Consider the following 26,122-nt stretch of genomic DNA (forward strand, 5'->3'; position numbering starts at 1 on the left):
GCTCATTTAACTATTTATGTAAAATAACTTGTACCTGATAATAGTACCTACACATTTTATGCATTTTTTAAGTCAAAAAAATATGTACAAAAAGATGTCACCGAATAACCAACCCCTCCCCCCCTTGACCTGAGCCGATTCTTCCTACGGCCCTGGTCTCAAGCTAAAGGTGATTTTAGACAAAGTTCAACCGGAGGCGGACAAAATTTCAGACTTGCTTGTTGACACTTAGTTTCAAACACCCTTTAAGATCTATTAATTTACCGTTACTACGATAAACATTTTAATTGGAAAAATCGTAAAATTTTGGGTTTTACCCCTTAACACCCCCTTTCCCATCACAATCTGCCTACCGTTCGCACGGCATTGCCTGTAATTGATTTTTTTTATATATCTACAATCCTAATTTAATAATTAATATTTTGCCCGTTAAGAAAGCGTTCCTTAAAAAATTTAGAAAACATTTTATTAAAAACATTTAAATTTCTGTAATGAATATCTCAAAAATTTTTACTTCCTGTCAGATCTATCAGCAAAACCATAGTTTAAACTTTTTTGTGTTTACTTGTAGTTTATTTGCCTAAAGCTAACAAAGAATGTTTGAAATGTTCAATATTGGTTCTGAATTATCCCTCGATTAAAGATTTCGCACCTTTATTGATTTGTTTATTTAAAAAAAAAGGTTAGGTCAAATCAGGTCAGGAAATGGAACATCAAAGTCAAAAGTCTACCAGTTTTGAACCCTTTACATTTTTTTGGGCTTTCCATTGACTTTCATTTATTTTTGGAAAAATAGGTTGTATGATTCATATTCTTTACAGTGAAAGTAATTTTCCTTTTAATTTTGGCTTAGACAATAAATAAAACGTGAATTTTCCTGCTTTACTGCAATTTTTCAAAATGCGCCCCGCTAATTAAGCTGTCAGATTTCCGCTGATTAGGAGGTACCTTTTTGAAAACGTTGAAAAATTTTATCAGACTTTTTATGGCAAAAAGCGGTAGGATCCAGGAAGAATAAGAGTTAACCCTTTGTTTCATTAAGTAACAAATTTGCAACAATTAATGTATGGAAATGATTAATGAAAAATCGTATTTTATTTTAAATTTTTTTCTTAATGAACACACCATTTCCGACTGTTAAAAATGATTTCTAAGGAAAAATAAAAAATCATGAAATGAAGGGTTAATTGTGTGCATGGTGTTTTTTTTTATCCTATGCTAGCAAAATGTATGATGCAATTTTCGGCATTTAAGGACTAAAAAAGGCTCTAGGTCCAATGTAGAAGCACTCCTGAAGCCCTCACCCTATTATTAAGTTTTTTAATTTTTTTTTGTTAAATACGAATTTAGACTGTTTTTTTTATTTAAAAATGATGGCAATTGCTTATCGATTTTAAAGCTTTGAAATGTTCCGTAATGCCATGATGTAAAACCCGGATTGTTTCCGGTCAACGATATTCACCTTTTTTAAGGTGTCAATTGATTTTGACTAACTTGTGGGCACTGATAAACCGCTGTGGGAAGTGTTCTATGAAAATCTTGCAGTTGAATTAAAAACTGAGGTTTTTTTTTCAGTACTCAACACCACCCATTTTAATAATGCCCTTCAATCCACGGAAACATAGCCCTGTAAGAACTACATTGACTTAGTTTTTCGTAGCCACCCACTTTTTTGTAGGGCAACTCGGGGGAGGTCTCCCCCTTTTCACACCGTTAACCACTTGACTTAACTGGCGGGTGCCCCTAGACTGCCAAACAGAACCAAGTAGTTGTCAGTAGGTGGTGAGCTTGAGGTTTGGCTGTTTTTTTTTATCCGTCCAACAACGGAAGTCACCGGAGGAAGCAATAAAAATTGATTTTCTAGCGTCCCCCTTTTTTTGCTAGTTGCTTCGTCATCCATTCAACTTTTGGGTTTTTTGCCGGGACGGGGTATGTGTCACTGGGCTTTGACAGTGAATGGTGGTATCACGAACCAGAAAAAAATACCCCGTCATTCTTTCCGAAAAACGTCTTGGTCCTGGTCACATGGACTTAGTAGGTAGCAGCAGGTGGATCTACTAAATTCGTGCCAAACTGATGTGCCACAATTTGCCAATTCTTGACTCCTGGGTCGGTCGTACGTGTTGTGTGGGTTTATTTTGGCGAATTCTATTCTGAGGGAGACCAGGAATTGTAAACCGTCATTCAACCGTGAATTTCATTTTACGTACCATAAAACTTATCTGTGTCATCAGCCGCTCGCTGCTGGATATTATGATGGAGCAATGAAAATCATCGTGGGGGTGAACCTTGGGTTTGACTTGCTTTTTTCTTGTTAGGGTTTAATGCTCGAAAAACGTGCAAGCAGAATTTTTTATTTGTAACTTTTCTTAGATTTAAAGTTTTTGTTTTTTTTTGTTCATAATAATTTTGTTGAAATTCACAGCCCACAATATCGTCTGGGCATTGAACTTATTATTGGCAACCTTCCGGAGGGTCGCTCGAATACTTCCTCAGGTGCTGGCTTCTGACCAGGGCAAACAAATTATAGCCTCAATGCACTTTAACCTCTTTCTAAGTTACCCTAGTATGTTGCTTAGAGAATTCCTATGCACCAAGTTCGGGGAAGCTCAAATCTCCATCCCCATGGAATCGACTGAAAACGTACTTGTATCCCTCTACACAGAATTCATTGCCGCCATGCATTCGCTTTTGGAGCCGTGAACTCTTAATCACAGAGTCAAGTGGTGTGCATTGCATTCACCGTTCGATTTCAAGAGCCACTACAAAACTTTTCAAAAGAGAGTAGCTTTTTGCTTATACCTGGGTCTGGTTTGGATGCACTCCGGAAAACCCTGAAATATGCTGAATGCTGCTGAGGGGAGAGGGATTCATGATGCATGTGCCCGGTGTTGGTGTAAAGCAGTTCTTGGCTTTTTTTTAAATTCTGAAATAACAAAAAAAAAAGTTGTTAATTTTTATCTGAATGGTAATTTGGTGTGGGTAAGTATGTGGCCGCCGCCTGATGATGGTGGTGATAATTTTGAATGAGATTTTCATGCACTGGCAAACAGGAGGGCTCGTATGCATGGCGGGGCTGCCGGGCTTGATGATTGCAGACAGAATTATCGCTGCATGTAACTGATTCCCGGCGATGATAAATAAATCGTGGGGTCGATTGGTAATAAGTGTCTCTCTCGATGATGTTTTATTTTGTACCGAGCAATGAATTCATGAAAATCAATTCTCAATAATTGACTTTTGAGATAAAGTTTGTCGTTATTATTTGGATTGAGATTATTTGCAACAGTTTCGAGCACCTTTAACCTTCCCATGCCGTTCGGGTCAATATGACCCGAAGCGCACATTTAAAATCTCTTTATCATCATTCCAATATACTGAAGAACTATGAATTTTGACAGAGCAAGTATGTTCTATGAAAATAATGATCAAATTAACGTCAAAAAATTGAAATTTGAGTTTTGAAAATCGGTTCATTGGGAAATGAAATACAGCTATGCAAAGCAAAAAATGGATATCGTTTTTTTAAAGTTAGATTTTTTTCTACCGGAAGATCTGAGATAGCGGTCAAAACTTTCATTGGACCCCAACATATCTATACACTGTCGAATAGATGGATTCTTGACGATTTCAAACATCAATGAAACACTCAAATACAGAAAAGCTGTCAAAAGTTATGAGCATTTTAAAAATAAAATTGATTTTTCGGACTTTTTACTTTCTGAACCAGTTTCTGATAACTTGGTAATACATATCGACTTTATTTTGAAATTTTGAGTAATAAAACAAATTACCTACACAATGAATATAATATCATCAAAATCGGTTAACATTTACAGCCAGGAGAACGAAATCAAACTACAACTCAAATTTCCCCGAAACGGATATTTTGCGAACGGCATGGGAAGGTTAAGCAAAATTTTCAACATGCTCCTTTTTAAATAATTTTATAGCTATCTGATTTTAAAAATCATTAAAAGTCATACAAAACATTTATATTTGAACATTGAGTTGAAAAATTACTATATCATTGAGTTGAGGAAGAATTTTTTTTCTTGAGTTTTCTGCATTTGAATATGGAAAATTAAAAGAAAGGGTTGAATTTTCGGCTATCTTTGTCTTCAAAAAATTAATTGTTGCCCGATATTCCCATTCAATTGAAGAATTACAATAATGGGTTGGTTTCTTCAAAAATATGTAAGATATTTCAACTCGTTTTATTCACCCTTCATTTCATGATTTTTTTGTTTTTTCTCAAAAATCAGTTTAAACAGTTGAAGATGGTGAATACATCAAGAAAAAAAAAAGAAAATAAAAAACGATTTTTCACTTTTCCATACATTCATTGTTGCAAATTTGTTACTTTATGAAACGAATAGTTGAGAAGAGTCGATTGTAGGGTATTATCAGTGATATGCAATTTTTAAATCAAAATTTAAGCCAATTTTATCTTAGCTTTTCCAAATTATTAAGTGCAGGTATGTATGTGTTTCAAACATAACAAAAGTTTGTCTTATAGATTTGCTGTTAATTTTTTAACTTTACTTATGATTGAGTTTTATTTGCTGAAGACGCGTTTTTTCGTGTTTCAATTTTGATACTTATTTTTCGAAATCAATTTATAAAGGAAATGGTCTAATTTTTTTCTACTGGGCTATTGTCTAAAAAAAACCGTGAATACCCTTAAAAATAGGGTACATATTTTTGAAGAAAAAAACGAGAACTCAAAGTCCTTTTTAATGATTGTTTCAAAAACTTTTTATCACTTTGCGACGGAAGGAAAAAGCTAAAAAATTAAGCACTCTTTTAGTTTTTAACCCTCCAAAAATTTTCTCAAAATATTCGTTTTTAGGAAATTTAGTTACAATTTAATTTTTTAATTTCTGTGTATTTCTGACAGCTTTGCAGGATATAAGCACTGACCACACTGACATGATACTTAAAACAAATATTCAATCATTTTCTGTCTAATTTTTGTTTTCATATTTTGCAGGTTCGCAATACCGACGGCAGGTGGCGAACCTGAAAAATTTGACAAAAAATGCCCTGTAGGAAAAATGTACGTGTTTAGTCTGATTGTATCGTAGAAATGGCTTTTTTTTATGTTTGGTGGCATTTCCTAACTGGGATAGCATTTCTTCAAATCGATCGATGCGCACTCTGGAATCGACATTGCGTACTGTTGGAAAAATTATTCAGAAAACGAAATCGAGTGTCCAGTCAGTATGGTCAGTGATATAAGTGTATCTTTGATTTTTGAAATTGTCAAGAATACATCTATCCACCATGTGTAAGTTTCTGGGGGTTCGATTAAAATTATGAACCTTCTCCCGGATTTGCTTAGCTGTATGTCATTTCTCAATGAACCGATTTTCTAAGCTCAAATTTTAATTTTTTTTTCTCGTTGGTTTGATGATTATTCAATCTCAGTTCTTCAGGGTTTTGGAAGGGTGATTAAGATGCTTTGAATATGCGCTTCGGGCATATTGACTCAAACAGCTTTGAAGGGTTAAACTTTTTTTTTTCTAAGTGTCCGTCATCAGCTCACGAAACTCCAAGTAGTTATTGCAGATCCCACAAAATCTTACGTCAAAAAATATCAACCATCAATAAACAACTTCGAAAAGACTGATATTGGGCACAGGAAAAATCCAGTCATGAATATCAGGGGCAAGATCAAATCGATTTTGAGGATCTTATTCATGTCTGAAAATTTGCTTTATATGTATATCAAAATTCAAAATGGAGTCCAAATCTTCAAAATGAGAATGAGAACTTAATACAAAAAAAAATTTACAGAACACAAAAAGTAAAAGTAAAGGATGTTTGACAATCCAAGTTTACACTTATGCACTTCAAACAACGATTGTTCAAATTTTAGGTTGATCAGGGTTTTCTTAGTCCTTTAAAACTAGAACTAAGTAGAAAAGCTATAATGAGAATTTTACAATGTAATTTAGACAAATACATCTATAAATAAAACAAGATTCAAGAAGAAATGGTGAATTATGTATGAGAACCTTTTATCAAAGATTAAACAAAAGTTAAAAAAATAGTACCTATTTTGGATTAGTTCTAAATCCAAATTTAAGAACAAAAAATAAAAATTTGGAGCTTAAATATTGTATCATAAGTTGTGAAAGCAGGATTTATATTCAATATGGGATATTTTGGATGAATTTTTATTTTTCGGATTATTGTACTTCAGAATATATTTTCAGCTGATATATTTTAAGCAAAACGACGTATTAATTTACGTTTCAATCAATACGTAAATCGTACGTCGTGTTTGCTAAAAACAAGACTGCAAGCCGAAAAAACTCCTCGAAAAAAAAAACAAAGAAGTAACAAACGTTTGAAAAAATGAAATAGCAGGCTGAAACATTTATAAGGTTATTTATTTAATAAAGAAGAAAATGCATTATTTTTTCAAAATTTCCTTATTCATTTCCATATTCATCTATATATATAAAAATCAATTTCTTTATGTTTGTTTGTTTGTTTGATTGTTTGTTTGTTTGTCCTCTATAGACTCAGCCGTCTTAAGGGCTAGAGAGCTGAAATTTGGCATGGATGCTCATTAGGACCAGGAAGGATGAAAAATGTTTTTAGATTTTCGGATGACCCCTTCTGAAGGTGGTCGTTCATACAAGACAAATATTGTTTTCACGTTTTTCACGTTATTTTTTGTCGGATCGTTATGAAAATTCACACAAGGGGGTTTTGAGAGATGGGAAATTGATTTCAGGTATTGAATTTTGGGTCAGGGGTCGCCAAAAGGGGTCGTCCATATAAACTTTTCAATATTTTTGTGATATTGACGTTAGTGTACATCGGATTGAGCTAAAAATTTGCGCTCGGATGGTTTTGGGAACGGGCAATTGATTGCCGGTATCCAATTTTTGTGAAAGGGCCAGCCAAAGGGGTCGTCCATATTCACTGTTTAGTATTTTAGTATTTATACATCGGATTCAAATGAAAATTGGTACACGAGAGTTTGAATGTCAAGCAATCGATTCCAGGTATCGATCTCAGTGTAAGGGGTCAGCAAAAGGGGGTCGTCCATATCAACTTTTCAACATTTTTTTGATATTATTCATTATTATTCATCGGATTAAGAATAAAATTTGCCCTCGGATATTTTTAAGGACACGCAATCGATTGCTGGTATCAAATTTTGTATATAGGGCAAGTCGAAGGGGTCGTCCATATAAGCAGTTCGCTATTTTTGCGATATTAACGTTATTATACATCGGATTCAGATGAAAATTGGTACATCAGAGTTTTGTATGATGTGCAAACGATTGCAGGTATAAAATTTTGTGAAAGGGACCGGCAAAAGGGGTCATCCATACTACCTTTTCAATTTTTTTGTGATATTGACGTTGTTATACATCGGACTGAGATGAAAATTTGCACATAGAAATTATCAAGGACGAACAATTGATTCCAATTATCAGATTTTGGGTCAGTGGTCGGCCAAAGAGGACGTCCATATTAACCATTCACTTTTGCGATATTGACATTATTATGCAATGGATTGGTTTGAAAATTTGCACAGAATAATCGATTTCAGAGATCAAAGTTCGGAAAAGCGGTCACCGATCTGCATCGATTGAATCGAAATTTATACACGGTTTATTGCGGTTGAAACGGTCAATTGAATTCTGGTTTCAATATTTGTATCAAACGACAAAAAAAGGGTCTTTACGTGAGTTTGTATTGCATCGAAACGGAAATTCATAAACTGAGGTGCTTCGACACGGTCAAATTTAGTAGCAAGCGACAAAAAAGTGAACTTACATATAACGTGTTTAACATTTTTGCAATTATTGCTTAAAAATGCATTCGGAATTGCATCTGGAAAATGCCTGTAAAATGACATTCATTCAAACTGTTCTAACATATTCTAAATTGAAAGCGAAACGGAGTGCGTATGGGATCAGCTAATAATTATTATAAATTACTAGCTGATTTTACCCGGCTTTGCTCGGGTTCACATAAAACATAAATCTAAATGAATCATTTGACTATTCGAAATTTTGGAAGCTTTAAATTTATCATTATAAGAAATTTGGCCCAAGTTTGGCCATGTAAGTTTTTTTAGTCTTTTTAATTTTCTTTATTGAATTTATTCACTATGTTTTTCGTTTTCATGTTATTGAAAAAAAATTTAGCTATGAGGTTTCAACTGATAGAAATTCAAAATAATGCAAATGCTTATTTATACTTTGTTAAAAAAACATATTAGAAATTCAAAATATTTTCCTGTGTATGCTTATTTATCCTTTTACAAAAAATCATTTTTTACAACCATCATTTTTTAGGAAGCTTTAATAGATTTTTCCTTATATTTTTATCTTCAAAAGATTAAAGTGTTTTTATCTTTCCCATTCCCTATCCAATGAATATCTTTGTTGTAGATTATCTCGCTTTTCAAGATGGATGACTCCCTTTACAATGGTATATTTTGGTAGACCTCCTTGAGATAAAAGACCCCTGAACTTTGTTGAACCATGTTGAAAACTTATATTTTTGGTTTTTTTCTTTCATACTGTTTTATTATTAGTTAACCTTAAAGGTTGAAAGTTCCAAAAATAGTTTTTTGAAGTTATCAAACACAAAACATCTCTGAACCGAAATCACCATTTAAATATTATAAAAAAGGTTTTATTTGAGTCCTGTTTAATTTTTTCTAATGTTGGACACATACCTCCCATTAATTATTTTGAATCAATGTCAAAATTCTAAGATATAAGTTTGAATTTGCAGTAATAAACAGTTTTACGCTAAGTTTTTTCAAAATTGGATTGCATAATCGATCATCAATGATAACAAAGTTAGAAATTGGCCAATGAAATTGAATTGAAAAAAAATCTCAAAACCTCAGATTTTATTATTTAATCAATTTTCTTATCCCCCGTTTAAATTCCTGAGGCTATCGAAGCGTTAAAACCGCAGCCTTGGACTTATAACTCTGAATCTAATTTTTTTTCTCTATGAGGAATTTGAAAAATATGAAAATGTTGGGTGTTAAAAGCTGGAATTTATGGATATCGGTTCATTAGTTTTTCCGCACTCAGTCCAAATAGTTACTCAGCTGAAGAAGTCAATTTATTGTTCACTGTGCAGTTCACTGTATGTTTTTGAAGACCCTCAAAGCACCCCAGCGGCGCACACAGGAGTATTTTGACCCAAATCCTGGCAAAAACCTCGATTTAAAATTTGAGAAATATTTTTTTTTTAGGTTTTTTGGTTGTTAGATAGTTGTTGTATATTGGTATTGTCGATTTTAAACCATCGGTATAGTGAGTTCATAATGGCATAACTTGAAACATTGAAGTATCAAAATAATAAATTTTGTCTTCCAAAACTTGGTATAAACACATACAATTGCAGACTGCGTAACACGCAGAATAATGTGACTATTAACAAAATTTCTTCTACAAATCTTCAGTTTTAATATGACCAATGAATTGTGGTTGATATTGCGTTCATCCTTTGATAAACACATGTAGTAGAGAAGCTAAACAAAACAGTGCAATGTTTTTTTTAACAAACCTATATAGTTTTTTTACAAATTAGTATTGAAGTTTATCTTCCGGGCTCCGCCGGGAAAAATTTCACATAGCACACGAATCTTTCTAACTTCCTTAAACATGTCCAAAAGAAAAATCGTGCGCATACTTGCGAACTCGAGATATTTTCAATTTTGAAACTTCAAAATTTGAGCGATTTTTGTCCCTAATTTTGTTTCAAATAGCGAGCATGCCATGCATTTACTTTGTGTTATACAAACGTTTTTTATTGCGTTTGATTTGTTTGTTCAAAACATGGTATTTTTCATCATTTCTGATAGTTGATCGGCTGGTTTGCTTCGAATTTACTTGAAAACAAACATTTTATAAGGGTGCAGCGAGTGACCCAAAAAGACCGAAATTAAGAAATTTGAAATTTTGGTTAAAAATGAGTCGTGTATACTTGAAAACAACGAAAAAACGATTTTTAATAATTTTAAAGAGAAAAACAGGTTTTGGCCAACTTTTTCCATAGAGTACTCCTATGTGCGGCGGTGAAGAGCACTTTGAAAGCCACTACAATTCTAGTCAATATATTCCTAACAGGCTAGTTGTATTTTTCAATCCAAAATGTAGGCTTATTTTTGCATCCAAATATATCGTAGCGGTACCGCGTGTTTTAAACAGTAGAAGTAACAAAAAAACACCCGCCAAAATTCCCCCTTTCAAATTTTTAATGCTTAGCAAGCTTTGATTCGCTATCCAGTACACGTGAACTGGCCCATGGTGATGGTGAAAACAATCCGCCAAAGCAAACGAAAATCGGCTGCCAAACGGGTGCCATGACTTTTGGTTCGTATGAATAAAAACGAAGGATGTATGGGAGGGTCCCTTTTCTCAGGTGGGAGGGGCTCAGAACTGTTACTGAAACCTTACCCTGGTCCAACTACATCTCTGTACCAAATTTCTGGCTGATCGGTTAAGCGGTGTGGATTTCTATAAGGTGCATACAAACATATATTGTCCAACTTATCTTTATATATTAGATAAAAAATAAAATTGTTCAAAAAACTAAATTGTATATAACGTTAGACTGAGTCAATTTTGGTTCATTTTCTTGTTTCTCAAACCCTGGGATCTCATAAGCTTCATTTTGGTTCAAAACTCATCCATAATTTTTTGCAGAATTTTCAAGTGTAAATCATGAGTAAGTTTGAACTTGATCGGTTTGTATGAGAAAATTTAATATTTTGATCTTAAAAATCAAAATCGTTTCATTCTTCCATAGAACTCAACTTGCTTAGGTTTTTTTAATGCAAATTCATGAATTGTTTAAAAGAATTATTTTGCTGAACCATTTATATCAGGTAAAAAAGTTATAAGCTGTTGTATAGGGGTATGGCCTTTGGCATTAAAAAAAAAAAACAATCAATTAAACTGACATCAATGCTAGTACTTACTTGCCAGCATTCATTCGCTAGGCACTAGCAGTACAATTGCAATGTTTTAAAATTAGATAAAATCAGAGTACATAGAGTTGAAGTTAAAAAACAAATGGTAAACCAATGGAGCAAAAATAAAAATGAGTTATTATCGAAAATCAAATCAAGAATACAAATATCAGGAAGGCAAATGCCAAAATAATGAATATCAATTGTTGCCATTGCAGTGGCAAAAAAAGTGATAATTAATCTGTACTTAGGGTTTGATTTTTACATTTTGGAAAAAAATATTATTTGAATAGATATTGAAACACTTCTTCATTACATGTTTTACTTAAGGCATAGACTTTTCTTGATTTAATTAAATTTTGACTTATATATTCTTTGACATTGAAGACAATAATGTCTCTTTCTGAATACAGAATACGTATTTTTTCAGGAAAACTACCGGTTACATTTGTTGTTTAAATTTGTCATAAAAATGACTTCAAATGGATGAAATAAAAAAAAAGCGTTAAAGTTTATTATCCACTTGCTTTTTTCCTGATATTCTGTGCATGGATTTAATTTGATGCAGTATAGTTCTTCTGTTTTGTAGTTGCTTATCTTTACGATAACTATCATACAATTTGAAATGAGATTTTCAATATTCCATCTCCGGCGATGTATTATCATATTGAAAACCAGATATATTTTTTTTTTAAATTTTTAACAGGGATTTCATCTTGGATCAAAAGCGAAATAACTCGTTTGTCACCATTCTTCTTATTGTCACGCTTGGAGGAATAATTTAAGGTTCATAAAATTTGACAAAGTAAAAATATATCCAATAGAAAAAATACATAACAATTCGAGTTACTTATTCTCTAAATATAGCCCAGTGATTGCAGAGACATAGCGAGCTCAGCAACATAAAAAGTCCCATAATGTGGAAAAGCATAAACTCAACCTCAGGAAAAGGTAGCTCAAATAATGGATTGAAACTTAAAGTTGATAACGTCCTTCTTGAGGCAAAAACCGAAGTACCTATGTGAAGCGTTCAATAATCATTTCACAAATATCGGTAAAGACGAAGCAAAAACCATTCATAACGATCCATAATATGACCTGTTATTTTCTACATACTAATAGGCTGTTATCTGTTCTTAAATTCAATGTTATTAGTAAAACAACTGATGACAGAACAGCTATTTTTTTGGTTTATTTAAAACATACTGTACCAAGGCATTCAAAGAATAACTCAAAACTCAAGAGCCACGAAAACACTTCCCGATGGCGGAAAAATGCACTCATAGTTCAACACCACCCTCGAATTGATAATTTGCTCCCATACACCGGAGCACACCGAAAAACCGGCCATGAACTTCACCAGCGAAAGGAATTTATGAGTAATGTTGTAGGTATACCTCTACCTAGCTAGCTAAACCTTGACTGCCACCAACTTGATCGAAGAGCGAATAAACGGGTAAATAAAACAAACAACTTAAACGGCAACTCAACTCTACTCACTAGCTTAGTCGCTCCACACCTGGTTTAAGGTTTGTTGGAAGTCGTAGGTATAACTTCAGATAAAAGGTAGCAAATGTGTAAATAACGGACTGTTTCTGAGCGATTGTTGAGATGCAACACAGATACCTACTGATGAGATCGTGAAGTATCTATATGAAAGATCTTGTAGGAAAGATCTAGTCTTTTGGTCGACAGCTCAGCGCTGCTTCGGGTGCTAATTTTCCACACCATTAAAACGTAGATTATTTAGATTGGTTCTGATTGGAGCAGTATAAACTGGCGGTGGCACACCTTTATTGTTGTCAATAGTTCGATTCCCAGTTGTTGTTGTGTTTCAGGTGAATGGTATTTCAAACTTTTCATATGTATCACAAGTGTATGACTTAATTCATGGGACTTTGTTCATCAATAATTGACAGGTTCCTTTAATTACAGTGCATGAATATATGGAGGAACTCAACTTCATAGGGTGATTGGAGTTTTTTACATCAGCCTAACTTTTGTAAATTCTTTTGAATATGGATGATTCATAACTTAGTTCTTTAAAAATTACGTCATCAAGTACCTGTAGAGGAATAAAGATAATCTCAAGGAGGGATTACATCGGTTTTGTTAGTGTAATAACGTTGTTAGGGCAGACCTTAGATTTAAATCCGAGAAACAGACTGCTTAGTGCTTATTCAAAAACTTTGATTTTTTACCAGTGAATTAAAAAAAAAGTTGGCAGAAAATGAAGGTAACTGTCAATCAATCATTTTTCAACAAACAAAACATAGGGTGGTGCTAGTTTTGTTAAGCTTAATGTATAAACGTGAGAATGCTTTGAATAATTAAGTAATTTAGGTTGTTTGATACCACATGTGATTTAACCCTAACAATTGTTTATAAACAACGAACATGGCGCTTTTATAGAGTCAAAAGTGAGATTATTCCATTAGTTCCACCTCAAAAGGACAAGTAGGTAAGGTATCGAGCAAGGTCTAATCAACAAGATACACGACCTGTGCTCCGCAGCAATAGTATCAATTATTCCCCATGATTTGTGTCCTCCTGATAGCGATAGCCGCCCGGATAGCGAGTGGTTTATCCACATTAGACCACAACCACCATAATAATACCCCACATAATCCTACGGAGAGGCTACAAGGTTGCTAATCTATATTTTATTTCGCTTCTTCTCTGCTTGCAGGTTGGTAGAACATCCATATCGGGTCAGTGTACCAGTAAAGCAACACACTACTCTGCCTAATTATGTAGCTCGGTGTCTGCTGTTGTGCTGCTAATTCCTGGTATCGCTTCGAATAATCCATACGTAGAAAATACGTGTGCACTTTGGACTAACTATCATCTATCGGGGCGACCGACGCGACGGGTTCTATCTACTCAGATCGTTTCGATTCTTCCCAGTCATCAGTAACCTGGTTGGTAGGAACAGACCTACGACTCGCACACACAGAAGGTAAAACACTTGCGACCTTTAATAGTTCATGAGCCTTCCCCCGCGACTTGTCTTGCTCGCCTGACAAAAAGTGTGGGCATATTGAGCGAATCTGTTGGCGACGCACCGGGGGCAAATTGTGTCTACAAACATCAATCAAGGCAGCGAGGTTCATATTTTTGCAAATTTTGTGCTTCCTAGTAGCTGCCACTGGATTGCATCAGATGACGTGTCTAGTGGAATATAATACAATATTGATAAACATTTTTGTATTTCATGATCTGTTGCATGTTTTTTTTCATCAACTTTTTGTTGATAAAAAAATTCTACAGGAACCAATTGACTTGCCAACTGAGAGGACCAAAAATATGAAAAAAATTTTAAAAGGGATGCGAAACAAAACTAGTACCAATTAGGTATTTTTTCAAGGGACTGTTCAAATAGATATATGTTCTACAGTTTTAGTGAATTGATAGTACTAAAACTGGTTTTAAATGCATTTTCGTAGGTGATGGAAAGAATCAGAGAAACATGAGATATCAAAGAACGAAAGAACATAAGCCGTAAATATCATGAATTCATCGAAAAAGATACAACGGCTCACCTGCAATCTCAAGTCCTGCCGGTGAGCCGTTGTATCTTTTTCGAAAAATTCACGATACATATTTACGGCTTATGTTCTTTCGTTCTTTGATATCTCATGTTTCTCTGATTCTTTCCATCACCTACGAAAATGTGATTATTTTCAGGTACAAAAATTTACCATGCCATTTCATAACATAAGTATTGATTTTAAAAGATTTTAACGAGATATTTCTTAAATACTCATTCCGACTTTTGATTTCGAATATATTTTGAATTTGACTTCAAATTTCTTAATGTTAATGAACGAGAGAAACGATCAAGAATAGTATTTTTTTGCAATCTAATATATAAAGATGAGTTGGACTATATAGGGTGAGTGCTCCTACTTTGGACCTAGAGCCTACTTTAGTCCTAAAATGCCGAAAATTGTAAATAATTCATTTTGCTGGCACAAAACAAAGATATTCCTATGCACACAACGAACTCTTATTCTTTCTTAATCCTACCATACCGTTTTTTGCCATTAAAAGTCTTCCTGATAAAATTTTCAACGTTTTTGAAAATGTACCTCCTCATCAGTGGTAAATCAGACAGCTCAATTAGTAAGGCGCGTATTGAGAAATAAGAGTGTTTAAGGATAAATCACGATTTTTCACTGTTCAAGCCAAAGTTTAAAGAAAAATTACTTTAACTGTGAAGAACATGAACGATACTACCTATTTTCCAAAAAATCATGAAAATCAATGGAAAACTCGGAAAATTAGCAAAGGGTCCAAATATAGGATATTTTCAATTTTGATGTTCCATGTTTAGACCTGACATCACCAAATCTTTGTATCAAAACCAACAAATCAACAAACGTGGGAATTTTCAATTTTGGTATAATTCAGAACCAAAAGTGAATATTTCTTACATTTTTGCCAGCTTTACGCAAATAAACTACAAGTAAGTAAACACAATCAAGTTTCAGCTCATGTTCTGTTGATAGAGCTGACGGGAAATGAAAGTATTTGTGATATTCATAACATAAACTTAATTTTTTTTTTAAATAAAAAGCTGTAATACTGTTTAATGATAGTAATTGATTGAAGATTACATTTTCAATAAATTACTTTCATTTATTTTCGAAGAATCCAACTTTTATAGGAATTTTAGTTCTAGCTCCAATAAAAGGAACCGGCCAAGTACCAAAATAGGAACAGTAGGTTCAAAGTTGGAAATTTTAATCATCCATATCTATGCGAATCTCTCAATAACGGTGAAACCCATATTGAAAATTTTCGTTGAAACTTGCAGATGAGATTATGACTTATAAATGAAGTTCATGAAGGATATAAATTTCTCGTCCATTTACGAGAAAAACATGATTATTTATAAACCACCGCTTAATGGGTCCAAAGTAGGGCAACTAACCCTATGTTTGTTTATTTGTATGCACCTTATAGAAATCCACACCGCTTAACCGATCAGCATGAAATTTGGTACAGTTATGTGCTTGGACCATGGTAAGGTTTTAGTAATAGTTTTAAGCCCCTCCCACCTAAGAAAAGGGACCCTCCCATAAGCTTTCGTTTTTATTCCACGAACCAAAGGTCATGGCCAGCGGTGTTTAAACTCGCCTCGGAAAGAATCATTCGGCTGATTTTTTCCGAGTTTAAGTTGTTGTGTGCAGATTGATTTTATCTTCGTTCCAATCATGACGTGATTGCACACAAAACGAAGAGAACAGTTCCGAGTTGATGTTTTCCCCTCCTCGCAGGAATAAAATCACACCAATGAAACAACAGAACGAAGCTTACCGTACACGAATGCTCACGAGCGATCGTTGCCCGACGAACCGAGTTAACATTCCTCGCACCCTTCTCTCGCTCGTTTCCCGTTCCCTTGTATCTATCACTTTTAGCCACGCCCCCATGCGTTGTCCGATTGATGTGTTCGGCTGCCGAACGAAAACGATTTTTTCTTTAATTCGCTGAACTGTTCGTTTGCTTCGCTGATGTTTCTCCCCCGATTGCTGTTTACTCCTGCCGAGTTTACCCGAAGCTTACTTCCTGATGCTTTCCGAGTTGAACTTTAGATAGCATCATTGCAGATTGAGTTTAACGAAATAAAATCGTTCTGCAAAGAAGGGCAAAGTGCGAGTATGTAGACTCGCGATTTTAACATCTCTGGTCATGGCACCCATTTTGTCAAGCAATTTTCGTTTCCTTTGGCGGGGTCATTTTCACCAACACCATGGGACAGGCATAAGAAACGACCATCGAGAGTTCACGTGAACTGGAAGGCAAATCAAAGCCTGCTAATGATTAAAAATTTGGCTAAATTTTTGGCGCGCTTTTTATATTTCTTCTACAGCTGTTCGTAGTACAGTGCACACGAACGTGGTGCTAGAATGCATAAATAAGTTTACTTTTGGGATTAAAAAAATTACTCCTACTTGCCTGTTCGGAATAAATTGATTAGAACAGTGGCTTTCAAAGTGGTCTTTACCACCCCTGGTTGAGGGTCTACAAGAATATAGTGTGTGGAGTATGGATGCAATGGTTCATCTTAATAATGAATTGACTTCTTCAGCTGAATATCTATTTGGACTGTGTTGCTCCGCTTTTAAGAACCAACCGTTTTAATATTTTTGGAATTTCTCATAGAGAAAGAAAAATTAATAAAATTCTGAGTTTTAAGTTGAAAGCTGTGATTTCAAAGCATTGATAGCTTCGGGAAATTTGAATGGGGGATTTGAAGATTGAACGTGCATTATCTGGGAAAATCAAATCCATCGCTTGAAACTTTTAAGTTGTAAAACCTATAGTTTTAAGTTTTGTACAATTCAATTTCATTGGTTAATTTCTAACTTTTGAGTTACTGTTGATCATCAATGTGTTCAATTTTACCAGGCAATTATGGGAAAATTCAAATCGTTTACTACTGTGAATTCAACTGAATAATATCTAAATTTTTTTTAAATTGATCACTCTTCATCATAACTCACGGGATAATTGTGTCCGAGAAAGGAAAAAAATATAAATAGAACTCAAATAAAACTTTTTCTATCACCTTAAAATTGGCGATTTCGGTTCCAAAATGATTTGTTTTCGATCGTTTCAAAAAACTATTAACTATTAACTTTCAACATTTAAGAAAAACTAATCAGTGTGATATCAAAACAGTGTGAAATCAAAAAAGTACACATACAATTTAAAACATGCAAAGTGAGTCTTTAGCAAAGTTGAACAAGGTTCAATTCTTTCAAGAAATTTCTAAGTACAGTCCCCCCACAATCATGGGTCACACACAATTATTAGTCACCGATCATTAGAACTGCTGATATCTACTAAACCAAAAGAAATTATATCATATTATTATTTTTAGTTTATCGACAATATCATTAAAATGCATTAAAAATATTAATTGTGCGTTTGATAACAGTAAAATTGCTGTTTGAATACTTTTTATCAAAGGTGAACTATAAGCTGTGGAACTATCGCACTAAATTCCAATGTTATAAGGTTGACATCTTAAACCGTTAAGCCTCTTGTGCGGGTATTTCGAAGATTCCAACCAAATGAATTGGTCTCATATAAGCACAAAAGAAGAGTTTACATTTTCCAAATAAAACTGAGCGAATGAAATGCGAAAATTCAATAATATTTAGAAAAATAAAAGTGACCCATAATTGTTACAGAATCCACCAAGTTCCACACAATCATGGGTCACTTTTTCGCAAGCAAAACAATACATTTCTTGGTTGCTAGCTCAACCCAATTGCCCCTTGAACGTATACTAGCAAAGAATGCCCCTGAATGTTTGCCAGAAACTTGTTGATTTTCATGTTGATATACGGGTGTTGCCATGGACTTCTATGTGACTAATAATTGTGGGCAATATGACTAATAATTGTTACAAGCTTCAGTTTTGACCCATAATTGTGGTTTTGAAAAACGTTCAATGTTTCGGTAAATTATTTTATTTTTCAACAAAATTGGAAACAAAATCATGTTTGAAATCAAAGAGGGAATATTTAATGACTGAAATTCATGCAAAGCTTGATGTTTGGTTCACTAACACACGAATGAACGAACATTTTGTGGCGAAATGATACGTTAAGTGACTAATGATTGTGGGGGGACTGTAAATAAAGAATATTCCATTGTTCGGGGAGATCCATCTTGAAAAGTAGGATGAACTCCAAAAGAAATTTTCATTAGATGGAGAATGGAAAAGATAGAAGAAAAAAAAACTTCATTTGAAGTTAAAAAAATGCCTTATTTTTTTACTTCAATCGATTCAATCGATTCAAGCTTCCTTAAAAAATGTTGGGTTTGGTATAGAATTTTTGGTGATAGGATGAATAAACATTCAAAGGAAATCATTTTTAATTTCTATTGATACAAACCTAATATTATTAAAATGATAAACACAGTAAATAATCTCAATAAAAACTTTAAACAATACTTACAATACTTACAAAGCTTACATGGTAAAACATGGGCAAAATCTAATATATAAAGATGAATACAAAGCTTCCATCATTACTAAAAGTCAAACGATTCATTTTGATTTATATTTTATGTGAACCCGAGCAAGGCCGGGTAAAAACAGCTAGTGCTGAATAAAAATGCTCGCACAAGGTAGTATAAGTAGACCTGTGTATTTTGTTTTATAAGTTTGAGGTTACTACCCAGAAAAACACAATAAAAAGGTTAAAAAAGGGGGAAAAAACAAATAGATATGACCCATTCCAACGCTGCGTCACATCATTTGGAATTTTTTTTAAAAGTTTTCGTGATAAGTTTTAGTTGTTGAAATTTTATCAGACAAAATATATTTCGAAGTGCATTGCTCGGGTTAACCAATTTTTTTTCTACCCGCACAGTGGTTAACAAGATAGAGCCTTTTCCTCCGTTGCGTCACATCAGGCGACTTGACTTTTTTTGCGTTTTCAGAATTTTTCATTATACGATTTCGTAGATTTCTGCTCTGATCTAAATCAATCCTTAGATTGATCTAAATTTGTGAAATAGTTTTGGCATGAATTGAAAAACAAAACCGTGTAGTTCTTGGTTTTCAATTTAAGTGCGTTTTGCAGTATTACGAGAGATCTTCTTTCGTTGCGACACATCACACAATTTTCTGAGGTTACAGGGTTTTGCTTCAAAAGTGACACAGGTAAGGTAGCACTGGGTGTTAATCAATAATTTATTCCAATAGTGATCGATTTGTTTTGACTTGAATGTGAATTTTGTTGAAGCTTATATCATGATAATCATGTCATCCGAAAATTCATCTCGATTTAGTTATATTAAAAAAAAAAGTTACAATTGTTTTCGAATAACCTGAAATTTTAAGTATTACTTGATCAAAAGTATGCAATGTGTGTAAAAGAAAATGTGCGTCTGAAAAACGGAATTTAGCTACGAATACGTGACACGAATAAAAATTATTTTCAACAGCTCAGTTTTCGATGCGTCAAAACATTTCATTTACCCCTTTGTAAATTTTCTATTTGAGGTCCTCAGAGCCAAAAGGGTATAAGTGGCAAAATGGCCGATTATGAATTAATGATGCCGAACGATTTTTCAAATTTTTATTTATATTTGATGTTTTTTTCAGATTTTTAGAATTTTGTTTAGATACTTTAAAGTTACAAAGCAAAATGATTTTTTTTAAATATATGGAAAATTGTTTTCTCGAAATAAGCTTCCACGCACTTATAACCCTTTGGGTTAAAAGGGCCTCATTTCTTAACCGATGATTCTGTTTAAAGCATTAAACTTGGCTTCAAAAATTTGAAGAAAATCCGAATTTTCATTACAATATATCTTAAAAACACGATTTTAACTTAAAAAAAACTCTATATTCCGTTACGTTATTTCCACGATCTATGAATCAAAAACTTTTAAAAAATTAGCTTCAAGCGCACAGTGGTTCAAAATTTTAAAAAAATAATAATAAAAAACTTTTTCGTTGAAGAGTGTATGCGGATAATTGAACAAATTAAAAATTGATTTTTTTTAAAGTTTGCTACTTTTCTTTTTATTGGAAAAACGCGTTTTGAGCTTTATACCTACTGGAAGTTTGAATATTTATTGGATAAAATTAAGTATGGGCTATGAAATTCCTCTAGGTCAGTTGTTTGAATATTAAAACTTGATTTTTTATGGTGAATTTGTATATGTATCGAAGCAAACATTGCATGTTTTTTTCTGTACAAATTTTCCATTTTTGTGTTCCAGACTCCAGTAGTCGTTCTTGTTTGTTTGATGGACGGCGTATAAAAAGTCCTAAAAAATCTTATTACATCAGAACATTTCTTGAATATTGGAGATTCGAATCCTACATAAAAAATAGGTTGTCGCTGACTTGAAAAAAGGACTCTTTTCCAGCTTTTTGGGGATTTGAACCACTGTGAAGCGCCTTGACAGCCCGAAAACAGTTGGCATTCGTCATGTTTTGGGTAGAGGACGTAAATTTTGTTTGGGTTTAACCCTTAAAGTGAGAAAAATTGTAAGCTTTCAATATAAAATATTTTTGTTGTTAAAAATTTACTTACAGAATATGAAAGTATCTCGTTATATATGTGTCCATTTTTTTTTGAATATGCAAAACATAGCTTAAGAATTCACCTTTCAAATAGTGTAAATGAATTAAACGATTATGAAAAACAAAAAATTACTTTGTGGTGGACAGGCGCGTGGAATGGATCATCTACATATATATGATAACAATGAGGTTCCCGAACTATTTTTCATAATTTTTTATTTACAATCAAATCGAATCAACAAAACAATAGTAAAGTTCTTTGGAATCTTGGCCATCTGGTTAAACCGAAAAAAAATATAAAAGATTAGCTCAAAATAACTCCCGTAGATCTCTGTACATTTTTTTAGGTGCGTAAAACCTGTGCCTTCAACAGTGTCTAGATTTCACAGATCACGACTCATGGGAGCAAATTTTAAGCCAATTTTGATAAGATGTTAAGTTTGTTCGATTTGATTAGTTAGTAGGCAATGTCACGATTTCGAAGCATTTTTAAAAAGTACGGGAACTTTATCATCACCTTGTATATTTTTAAATCTTAGCATTATGAAAAAGTTCTATAGAAATTACTCTACTTTTTTCTCAGTGAAATATGGATTTTGGATATCATAGTATGTACTTCAATTCTCATAAATTCTTGTAGAAATTAATTTTATAATAGCTTTCTGACGTTTTAATAGCAATACAACAAAGTTTGAAGTAAATTGGATGTAAGTACTTTTTTTTATAGAATCTTTTATAGAATCATCACATTGCATATAAGTTGCTTTATGAAAAACTACATCGGAACAGAATTGAAGCAAATCGATCTAGTTCTCGAAATTCAGGGAATAAAAATTCTCTTCCTAAAACTAGAAACGCCAACAAACGAGTTTGCAACAACACTCTGACTTCCACAGAACAAAATCTACTCCGTATCGCAAGTCTCAACCCATTTCACGGTTCATAACATCGCCAATCAAAAGATGCTTTCGCACGTAAAACAACAATCAGATTCCATTGTGTCGTTCGTCCGTCCGTCGTCGTGGGTTGTGCCAAAAATCCACATTTTCCCCATTTTGTCAACATTAACCGGCTATGTTGGCCTACGTGAATCCATCGGGCCGGCAGCATCAGCAGCATCTTGATCTGGTTATGGTTCTTTTTTATTACGCTTCTGTTAGACGGCTGACTTCAAAGCAGCCTGAATAACAATTGATAGAGCAAATGGTCGGATGGGGTACTGATTGTTGGATCAGGGCTTATGGTATGGGAAGATACATGTGTTGCCTCCATCCGGAGTTTTTTTCACGGTCAAAAGTGACTCATGGATACTACATGACTGTTGGATTGTGTGACAATTTTTTAGCCTTAAGGGGGGGGTAGGGTCAAACATTTTCAAAAAATCGATTTTTTTATTTTTTTATTTTCTTATTGTAAAACATTTCAAGAATGTTGTGTCAAATTCTCAAGTCAATTGAAGCAAAACTGTATAAGTTATAGGCCTTTATCTCCTCCTATCTAATACTGCAAGAAAGCACGAGCAGAAACTTCAAACGCGTTTTTCTCGAAAGCAAATTTTTATGTCCGTGGACATCGTCATTTGAAAACTACTTATCCGATTCTTTTCAAATTTGGAACATATTTTCTATATATAAAATACCAGACCCCAACGTTTTTCTTTTTTGATTTTTTTACTTTGGGGAGATTTTACAGGTGAAAAATGGCGGATTTTTAAGTGAAAAATCGTAGTTTTTACTTAAAACAGCCAAAAAAATTTCATAAAAATATTTTTAAGTTAAATAAAACTGTTGGGGTCCAGAAAAACATCTATTAAAAATATATTGCTCTGATTTTTTGACTTCAGATGATTCTGTTCTGAGATACAGTGTCCACCACAAATCCTGTTTTCTAAAAGGCATCCTCGAAAATGCTCCGTCACCGGCTCATTTTTCAATATTTTTCTACGAAAAAATTACTTAATGTTCTTTTAACAGTGCTTTGTATAATGCAAAAAATTTGAATACATTTGTTTGAACGATAGCTCCAGAAAAAAATCGTGAAAATGGTGTATTTTTTATACCCGTTAGACCCTACCCCCCCCCTTAAGTCTATCGAATTATGTTTAAAGAATATGAAAATGCAAAAGATTAAGTTTAAGATATGATCAAGATTCGAATTTTACATTTGCATTTTTAAAAGAATCAACGATTCTTTTAATTTACGAGGGAGTCGGATGATGCCAAAACGAACCCCTCGAAATTCCCAGTGTGTGCCATTTGTTAGTCACAAGCGTTTAGTTAGTACTGGATAAGTATCTTCCGCGAGCAGAGAATCATACTGCAATTAACAACTTCTACGCGACGGAACAGCCGTAAAATCTAGCAAATTCATGCATGACACACAAACGACCCGGCATGACTTTGATGGACGGACAACAAGACATATCGCGGATTTTGTCTCTCCATGTCATGGCATCTGTATGTTGTACTTCTAGTTGCGGCATCGTCGTCATCATCGTCGTCAATGTGGTCTTCTTTCTGTGGTGTCCTCTGGTGGATCAGAATCTAGAGACACACTAGAGCTAGTAGTCACACCAGCTAGTACCCAGTGGATGTTTGATTGCTGTCCGAGATTCCGATGCTTCGATATGGCTGAGGCTGCCGATGCCAAAGAATAATGCCGCATCGAAAGTGTTGTTGGGAATTGCACCTTCACGCCCACATGCTCCCAAACGACGTATAGGACACGATATGCTCGGCAGCTAACCAGAAAAGACCAGGTATCGTTTGGTTCCAACGACGAGTGGTTTCGGATAATGATCTCTCTCCTCTTGGTAGGTAGCTTTAGCCGGATTCGGAAGCAGGTACCTACCTACTGGATAACTATCGTCAACCTTAACCGGTAGTTTCTATCGATGATGGTTTTGATAGCAGTAGAAGGACTAATGACGGCGGTGGACATCCGATAAGTACCGGATAGCCAGGAGGGAAACATTTTAACGTTTCTTCAAATAACAGGACAATGTTCTGCTGGTTGACTAAGTATCGTACAAAAATTTATAATTTGGAATAATATAAAAATAATCCTTAATTATACTTTAATTAGACGTGTTTGTAGTGTTGCACCATAACTGGACAAACTAGTGAATAAAATGACGCAAAATTTGGTGCTCTGCGGGCACATATGCAAACTAGTTTATGTTGTTTGCAAGGTGCAAGTTTATTTCCAAACTTATTACAGTTTAAAGAGGTCTACTTATTTAAATAACAAACCTGTGTTACTTGGGAATCATGACATTTCTTGAAAGCATTCTGTAAGATTAATTGAAAAAAAATCCTAATCAGTGGAAAAATGTCAAATTTATTGATTTTCAAAATTATTCAATGGAATATAATAGGTTTTGTTCGACTTTTGTGAGGACCATGTTTTCAAAAACTCTAAAAAGAGGCGTATACAACGATTATTTTTTCCTCAATAGTTTGATAAAATGTTAATATGTTAATTTTTTTTTATTTTTGGCGACAAAGTCTGTAAAAAGACGTTTCTATAAATGTTAAATCATTTCAAGTTGTGAATATCCATAACATAAGTTTACAAAATTTAATTTTTTTTTTATTAAAACGACAGTGCTCAATTTGACAATTCATATCTAGTTGTTTCTATGGGTTTAATCAATTAGAAAAGCAAAAACTCGTTAACAAAATCTGAATTTATTTTTAGAAATACTGAAACATGCATCTAAAACACTAAAACTGATGATTTTTTCCAAAAAATTAACTTTTCGATGAGTTTTCGTTTCTAAAGGTTGATACGGTCAAAATTTGATCAAGGGTAAATCGGTGAAATCGTTTATTTAAAAAATCAAATTAAATTTCTTTTTCAAGTTTAGTTAGTATAAAATTCAGGAAAAATATTCAGTTAGGCTTCCGCTTTTCCAAATCCGAATTGTCGGGCCATACGCTTAACCCTTGCCATCAGATTTTGTACAGCCACCTTGTCCACCTTCTTCGCCGCAGAAAGCCAGTTTGCCTTGAACTGCTGCTCGTCCTTAGCAGTTTTTTTGGGCTTCTTTAGGTTCCGCTTGACAATAGCCCAGTATTTCTCAATTGGGCGGAGCTCTGACGTGTTGGGAGGGTTCTTGTCCTTGGGAACCACCTGCACGTTGTTGGTGGCGTACCACTCCATGACCTTTTTACCGTAATGGCAAGATGCCAAATCCGGCCAAAACAGTGCGGATCAACTGTGTTTCTTCAGGAAAGGCAGCAGACGTTTATTCAAGCACTCTTTCACGTAAATTTCTTGGTTGACAGTCCCGGAAGCTATGAAAATGCTGCTTTTCAAGCCACAGGTACAGATGGCTTGCCAAACCAGATATTTCTTCGTAAACTTTGACAATTTCATGTGCTTGAAAATATCTGCTACCTTTCCCCTTCCTTTTGTCGTATAAAACTCCTGTCCCGGAAGCTGCTTGTAGTCGGCGTTGACGTAGGTTTCGTCGTCCATTCTCACGCAGTCAAAATTCGTCAGCATCGTCGTGTACAGCCTCCGGGATCGCGCTTTGGCCGCCGTATTTTGTTTATCATCGCGATTTGGAGTCAGTACCTTCTTGTAAGTCGATAGTCCGGCTCGTTTTTTGGCTCGATGCACGGTTGTAGACGATACCCAGCTTTTTTGCGGCATCTCGGAGAGAGAGGTTAGTGTGTTAGTGTTAGTGAGAGGATTTTCGCAATGCGCGAGCAAAATTTTGATACGCTGCTCTTCGTCCTTGGACGGCATTTTGACAACTGAAGGGTGAATTCCAAAATCAAAATAGTAGCAACATTCTACACAAACACACCTTCAAAATGAGGGGTGTTCAGGTTTTTTTTAATGGAAAATTGAAAGAAATACGTCAAGTTGATATTTTGACCGTATCGCCCTTCAAATAAACAGTTCACACTGGAAACTCTTTTCCCAGACAATTCTCTGCTTCTTCTGATATGCCTCATGATAGCCATTTAGGACTGATTATTTTCTAAATCTACTTCAACCATACACTCTCACTCTTCGACGACCCAAAGCTATGATATGCTGACGATTTTAAACTGTTTTACAACATCAACGGCTTGGAC

At 34.2% G+C, this 26,122-nt stretch overlaps 1 protein-coding gene across 4 annotated transcripts in view; it reads left to right on the forward strand.

Moving 5' to 3' along the window:
* LOC129751627 (putative ferric-chelate reductase 1 homolog) overlaps window positions 1-26,122 on the forward strand; it is a 217,451-nt gene that overhangs the window by 156,946 nt on the left and 34,383 nt on the right. The window contains exon 1 of one of the 4 annotated variants that reach the window (XM_055747234.1): window positions 13,678-13,928. The exons of the other annotated variants lie outside the window; for them this stretch is intronic. The gene's annotated coding sequence lies outside the window, so the exon portion shown is untranslated. Of the gene's footprint in view, window positions 1-13,677; window positions 13,929-26,122 lie in introns of those variants that run through there. 4 annotated transcript variants of the gene reach the window in all.

Source organism: Uranotaenia lowii, chromosome 3, assembly GCF_029784155.1.
Source record: "Uranotaenia lowii strain MFRU-FL chromosome 3, ASM2978415v1, whole genome shotgun sequence".
Taxonomy (NCBI): domain Eukaryota; kingdom Metazoa; phylum Arthropoda; class Insecta; order Diptera; family Culicidae; genus Uranotaenia; species Uranotaenia lowii.